The sequence below is a fragment of the Pleurodeles waltl genome, chromosome 5 (assembly GCF_031143425.1).
Source record: "Pleurodeles waltl isolate 20211129_DDA chromosome 5, aPleWal1.hap1.20221129, whole genome shotgun sequence".
NCBI lineage: Eukaryota > Metazoa > Chordata > Amphibia > Caudata > Salamandridae > Pleurodeles > Pleurodeles waltl.
Window position 1 is genome coordinate 1,805,016,945 of NC_090444.1, and position 6,868 is coordinate 1,805,023,812.

Genomic DNA, 6,868 nt, shown 5'->3' on the forward strand with positions numbered 1-6,868 from the left:
GTAGGATGTGGCCAAGACAGTCATCAATGTGAACTAATCTCAAACATGACTACTTTTTTCTGCTTAAATACGGCCAAAAGTTTGACTTAGAATATAAGAGGATTACTTTATTAGGCTCTATACAAAACCATCAAAGTACATAACTAAAACAATTAATCCTATTGAATGGGTATATTACATAATATTGTTTTTACAAATCCTTAAAAGCATTTAAAATATGCTTTATTTATTGGTTAACAGGTGTTTGTATACAAAAATGCAATGCATACATTACATACAATACATGAAAATTACTTGATCAAGGTTCATGGCTTAATCAAGAAATAATAATTGAATTAACACTTATCAAATCACTAAAACCTCAAAACGAGACCGCTAAGTTCACTGATTATACTTGTTACTCATACTTGATTGCTCGCTTACTGTGTTCTCAGTGCTCTGTTGGAATAAAGCCCTTATCTAAAAATATTAATTGAAGCATATGTTGGTAAGATTTTATCATCTTTCCTTTACAAACCCTGTGCTGTCATGTGTTTTACTGATCCCCATGATTAAAACCAGCCATATTTTGGGTTAGTTATTAACATCATCATTTCTTGTTCTTTTTTTTTTTTTTTGTTTTGTTAATTTAAGCCCCTGCACTTGTGCTCTAACATCTAACTCTAACCCATCTGCTAAGAGGTACCTGCTTAAGCTAAAGACAACTGGAGTAGATGTATCGCTTTTTAATCTTCTTAAGGTGGTTAGATGTTATCTGGTACCTAAATGGAGACACAGTGGGTGTATCCATTTCCTCCTGTGGGCCCCATATCATATTCATAAAAACAGAAAATTTGCCAAATTCTCTATTGTGTTGTCAGGGCACAAAGTACAATAACTGTCATCATTTCCAATGTCATCTTTTTTTCTATTTCAACGTGAAGTCTTTATTTTCTACAGTACCTAGATGGAACTTTATATCCAATGTATTTACTAAGGATGGTTGTATATCATCTAGATACCTTTCAAATTAACTTGATGTCCAAAAATTGAGTTGCCAGTCTCCATTTATTGGGACAATGGTGCATATTAAATATTACATGGTTCCAACATGCTGTCTTCAGCAACTGTTTGGATATGGTTGTTAAGGAGGATAGATCTAGCCAATATGTTTCTTGATCTGAAGTCCTAAGCCACATGGCGAGCCATGGAAATGTTAGTGTTTTATCGAACTTCATTAGTTCTTTGAGTCCCTCTCTATAGGGGGATAACCCTTCCACTGTCCATATCCTTACCCAGCAGAGTAAAGGCCTAAGTTCTGCTAGGTGTTCTATTCTTTTCTGACCTAAATCGATGAACAAGGGAATAAGTGGTCTTCTTCTTGGAAAATGAAATAATGATCTTACATGGCTATTCCCCACAATGTCAGAGAGGTTGTCTTTTCTGTACCCCATATTTGAGCTCCATGCAGCTGGCTTGTGCTTTAGCTTTGTAAATTTCTAGGGAGGAGGAGATGTCTCTAGAAGTCTGATGAATTTTAAATATAGCTGCAGCCCTGTGCTGGAGAATGGCTCTGCACTTCTGAATATAAGGGTTCCATGACATCTTGCTATCAAACATTATGCCCACATGGTCAAACATAAAGACATGTTCCAGTCTGTTTTGACCTACATATATGTTCTCTTTAAAAGATTTGTGTGGACTGATAGCTATGTACCTGGTTTTGGATGCATTCATTTCTAACCCCTTTTTATAGCAGTAGGATTTGAATGTATTAAAAAAAGACTGCACCCTCAAAAGTGTTCTTGACAATACAAGGATGTCATCTCTGTATAGAGGAGCCGGTATTAAGGAGTTATTTCGTTTTGGAAAATTGTTAATACACTCTAATAGTGCCTTTGCAACATCATTCATGTTCAAAGAGAACAGAGTGGGCACAAGGACACAGCCCTTTCTTACCCTCTTCTCTCCAGAATACAGTCAGTGAGCTCACCCTGGTCTCCCCAGCATACCTGCTCATAATTCCCTTTGTGGATTCATTATCTGAGAGAGGTGGGCATCTGGAACACCAGTTGATCAGAGAGTCTCATAACAACTGCCTGGGAACTAGATTGAAGGCTGCTATCAAGTCGACAAATGCTATATATAGGTGCTCCCCTTTAATTTTTTGTATTTCCATGTAATGATAAAGAGCGTGAATACCTGATCTACTGTACTGACCTGTGGTCTAAAGCCAACCTGGAACGGTGAAAGAACCTTAGTTTCTTCCATCCATTCTTCCAGTTTGTTTAAGAACTGTTTTGCATAGACCTTTTGACTATCAGGCTAATTGGTCTATAATTACTAGGGATACCCCTCTTATAAAATTGGGAAGATTTCCGCCCCTCCTATTTTTCGGAAGTCTCTGCCCCAGTCGCCATTGAGTCGGATAGCAAATTGATAAAGGGGACCCTTAAAGGATCGAAGCAAAATGAGTCCCCAGGAATTTTATTTGGGCCAGTCACTTTGTCTAGTTTAATAGACATAAAAGCAACCTTTGTCTCTCATAGGGGGAATCTTATTTGTCACTGTGTGACTGATCTCCCTGCTCCCCTACCCTGACAAAGTACTTGAGAAGACTATCAACCAAAAGCTCAACTAATACTTGGAACAAAACAACCTGCTTGACGTCTCTCAATCATGATTTCGAGTCAACCACAGCACAGAGCCCGCATTGATCACAACCACAGACAACATCAGAACCCTCCTAGACTGCGGGGAGAATGCCATCCTGATCCTCCTCGACCTCTCATCTGCTTTCAACACTGTATCCCACCACACACTCATCAACGAGCTCTACAACATTGGCATACAGGAGGATGCCATCAAATGGATCACTTCCTTCCTTACTGGATGCATGCAGAGCATCGCCTGCCCCCTTCACCTCCGAACCCAAGGACATCATATGTGGTGTACCCCAGGGATCATCACTCAGCCCCACATTGTACAACACCTACATGACCCCCCTGTGTTGGCATCTTCAGATCTCAAGGCTGCAACATCATATCCTACGCAGACAACACAACTCATCCTCTCGCTCACTGAAGACCCCCAATCTCCCACCACCAGAACAAACTTCCACGACACTATGACCAATGTAGCCAACTGGATGAGGGCCAACTGCCTTAAACTCAACTCAGACAAGAGAGAAGTACTGGAAAAACATCTCCATCTTGCACCACAGCTAGCGGCCAGCTGAACTTAGGCCCACACCTACGCCAACTAAATATGCATGCAACCTCTGCATCATCCTCAAGAGCGAACTGACCATGAAGTGACAAATCATCACTGTTATCCCCTCCTGCTTCCACACCCTCTGCATGCTCTGCAGCATCCTCAGATGGATCCCAGTCTACACCAGAAAGACTGACCCCCCAGCTCTCGTTGCCATTGCCTCCACTACGGCAATTCACTCTACTTCCACATCTCTACCCAACTCCTTGAAACACTCCAGACCAGACAGAACACTTCAGCCAGACTCATCCTGGGCCTTCCTAAACGGACCCACATTACCCCCACCTCAGAAACCTCCACTGGCCACCCATTCAGAAGAAATGCCAGTTCAAGATCCTCTTGCACGTCTTCAAGATCAAGGACCACCCATCGACTGAATTTCCTTCAACCCCCAGGCACCTCTACTCCTCCTCACTAGTCCATGGCCGCACACACACACCACATTTGCCGCAGCAGCGATGGCTGATCCTTCTCCCACATCGCTACCAAGACCTGGAACAACCTGCCCCTCCACCTTCAAACAGCACAGTCCCTTGCAAACCTCAGAAAGAAACTCAAGATTGGCTTTTCGATGGAGACCTCACCTCAGCGCCCATATAACCCCAGGGGTCACAGTGCTACAAATATTGATTGTGTTAGATAATGTACTACTACTGTTGGCTTCTGGGCTTGGATTATGCTCAGACTCAAGAGTATCTGAATATTGGTGTGAAAAATGCTTAATCCATTATTCAGGCTGTAGATTATGGTCAGTCTTGGTATTGCTTTCTGTGCTCCTGTGTGCTATAATTCTCCAAAAGTTCACAGAGTCACCTATCTTCTGTGCCTCAATCAGACCTGTCCAATTTGTGTCATCCCAATTTCACTTGGCACTAACTAGCACTTTCTTTTAGCAAATCCTGGCCTCACATTTTTAGAGTGGACTGGGATTTTAGTGTCCTTATCAGGGCTTTTTTGTGATTCAACACTCCTCTGTAAACTAAGCAGTACTATTTTTAGAATGTTCTGCATTTTTCCTAGACCTTGTGGGGTCCCTAGTATAGTCTGCTTTTAATTCCACAAAAATAGTGTTGTGAATGTAGACTAAAGGATTTTGCCCTGGTGGAAGATCAGCACATGGAGTTAAATCGTCAATATATGCATTGTAAATCCTGGTTTAGGTAACTGTATTCTCCAGTATTTTTTGCCATTTGACTGTCCTGCGGTTATTCCTGTTAGTTGGTGCTATAGTGCAAAGGCCAGAGTGATTAACGAGCTTGACATTATGAGATGTAGATGTAGATAATGGCTTTCTGCTCTGTTGTCGATCAAAAAGTCAAGCGTTTTATCCCATAGACAAATATCAATGAAAATGTAGTCAATTTTTGATCTGCTGCATCATCTAGTAAAAGTATGCAATCATAGTTTATCGGATTTTGAGCTGCCATTGCAAACCTGCAATCTGTTAGTAACTACATGAAGAGCCAGCTCTGAGGATGCTGTGAATCAAGGTATAAACAGAGTGGAAAGTGCTGATATAATCCTCATCTCATCTTTTCCTGTGTCGCCACATGAAAGTCATACAGTGGCTCAAAAGTAATGTTAAAATTCCCACCTATAATGAGCAGATCTTTAGTACTCACACTTGTTAAGTGACTTTCTAGTAAGGAGCTAACTGGGGATTCCACATTCCTCTGCTATGGGCAAGCATATATATTATATATATTTCGTGTTTTACCTTTCAGGTAGTTAGTTTAAGGCCTAAAATGTCTAGTGTATCTAGATGTATATGGCCTAGGGACATTTTCACCCACATTACAAGTCCACCTTGATGGTCTTCCCATCGTGGATGGAACAGCGTTAAAAAAATAATTTTTATTACGAAGTCTATATGGTGAGCTAGTTAACCAAGTACTCTGATACTGGTCAATATATTTGTGCCAGTCATAATCGTAAAGTTTCTGTCTAACACCAGCCACGTTCCAGGAGAAGTAGATGAAAAGGATCATCTGGATGCTTTCAACATCTGAATACTCTTTCAGAATGGTTATAGGGTCTCTTTTGTTTCTAAGGGGAGATAAATGAGGAGTGTGATGAAGAGTGGCTGCTAATAAAACTGATGTATTATCTGTATGTTGTTTAAATGCTATAGGAGTCTGTCAATCTACACTTGCTAGATTAATGAGTTTATTAGATGTGGGTCTTTGACTTCATTCCTTTTCTTGAGGCCTATGAGGCATTGTTGGCCCCTTTTTGTAGTGGGTCACTAAAGAAGCATGATTTGCTGAGGTTCTTTGGTTCTTGATTGGTAAAGGGACTTTTTGAGGTGTAGTCAGCTTAAATTGTATAAGGGATTTATTTGAAGGAGATGTTCACAGTTCAGGGAGATCAAGCCATCCACCAGTTTCTGATCTTTCTAAATTAGTTTAATAATGTCATGTGATTCAGATGCTCCTATAATTTGTCGAGCATTCACAATATCTTATTGACTCAATGAAAGACACTAACATTCATGTCTGATCTAGTGTATGGCTTTATCTATTAGAGATTTGGTGATCTGTATGGTAATTTGGGGACATTTGTCATGTAAACTATTCCTTCCATATAACTATTGCTTCTCAATTTAGTTTAATACTGTCATGTGATTCAGGTGCTCCTGTAATTCGTTGGGCATTCACAATATCTGATCGACTCAATGAAAGGCACTTGCGTTCATGTCTGATCCAGTGTATGGCTTTATTTGAGATTTGTTGATTTGCATGGTAATTTGGGAACATTCATCATGTAGACTATTCCTCCCATATAAGTATTGCTTTGCCAGATTGTGTGTTTGCTAACATTAGGAGAAGGTCTGCAGTGGCAATACATATATTAGGGTCTGTTGCTCATGATGTGAGACCCTTATTAGGAGCCCCTTATCATGCTTTCCAAACCCAGAAGGCTGTGACGGGAATGGGGCGTTGTTGGTCACTTTGTTGACGCATATAGGCTCTTTGTGCTACCATAAGTGATGATATTATTGTTGAAGTTCTGCCTATTCTGGTAGGCAAAGGAATTTTCTCTGGTAGTTAACGGAAGAGTGTTACATGAAGATGATTGGGGCAGCTTCTTAGTTGATGATGTACTAACTTCCCTAGGTGTCTGCTCATTGTAGCACTATTTGCAAGCGCTTTCAGAGCATTTCAAATACCTCTGTTATGCCATTAATTGTGTTTGACCAATGACTTTGAGTTTCACCACTGCACATATTAGTTGTTCAATGTTCATCAGGAGCACATTACATTCTGTATTCAGTTTAGCTGCCTATTGGCTTTAACGTGGCATTAGACATTACATTTGGTATTTAGGTTAGCTGCCTATTGGCTTTAACGTGGAGTTAGGCATTGCAGTTGAGATATTGCAGATGAGCTGTGTTTTTCCAAGCTGTGTTTTTCCACATGGTTGACCAAGCTGTGTTTTTCAAATTGAATTCACACGAACCCTAACGTGATAAGAGAGCGTATATTTGGTGTTTTCCTTTCTGCTCAGCCTTGGGAAGAGGACGGGCCTAGGAGATCTGGCCAATCTCCAATGGCTTGTTTTATTTCCCGAGTCAGAGAGGAAGGGGCAGGTTTTTGTAACGGTGGCCCTGTGGCAG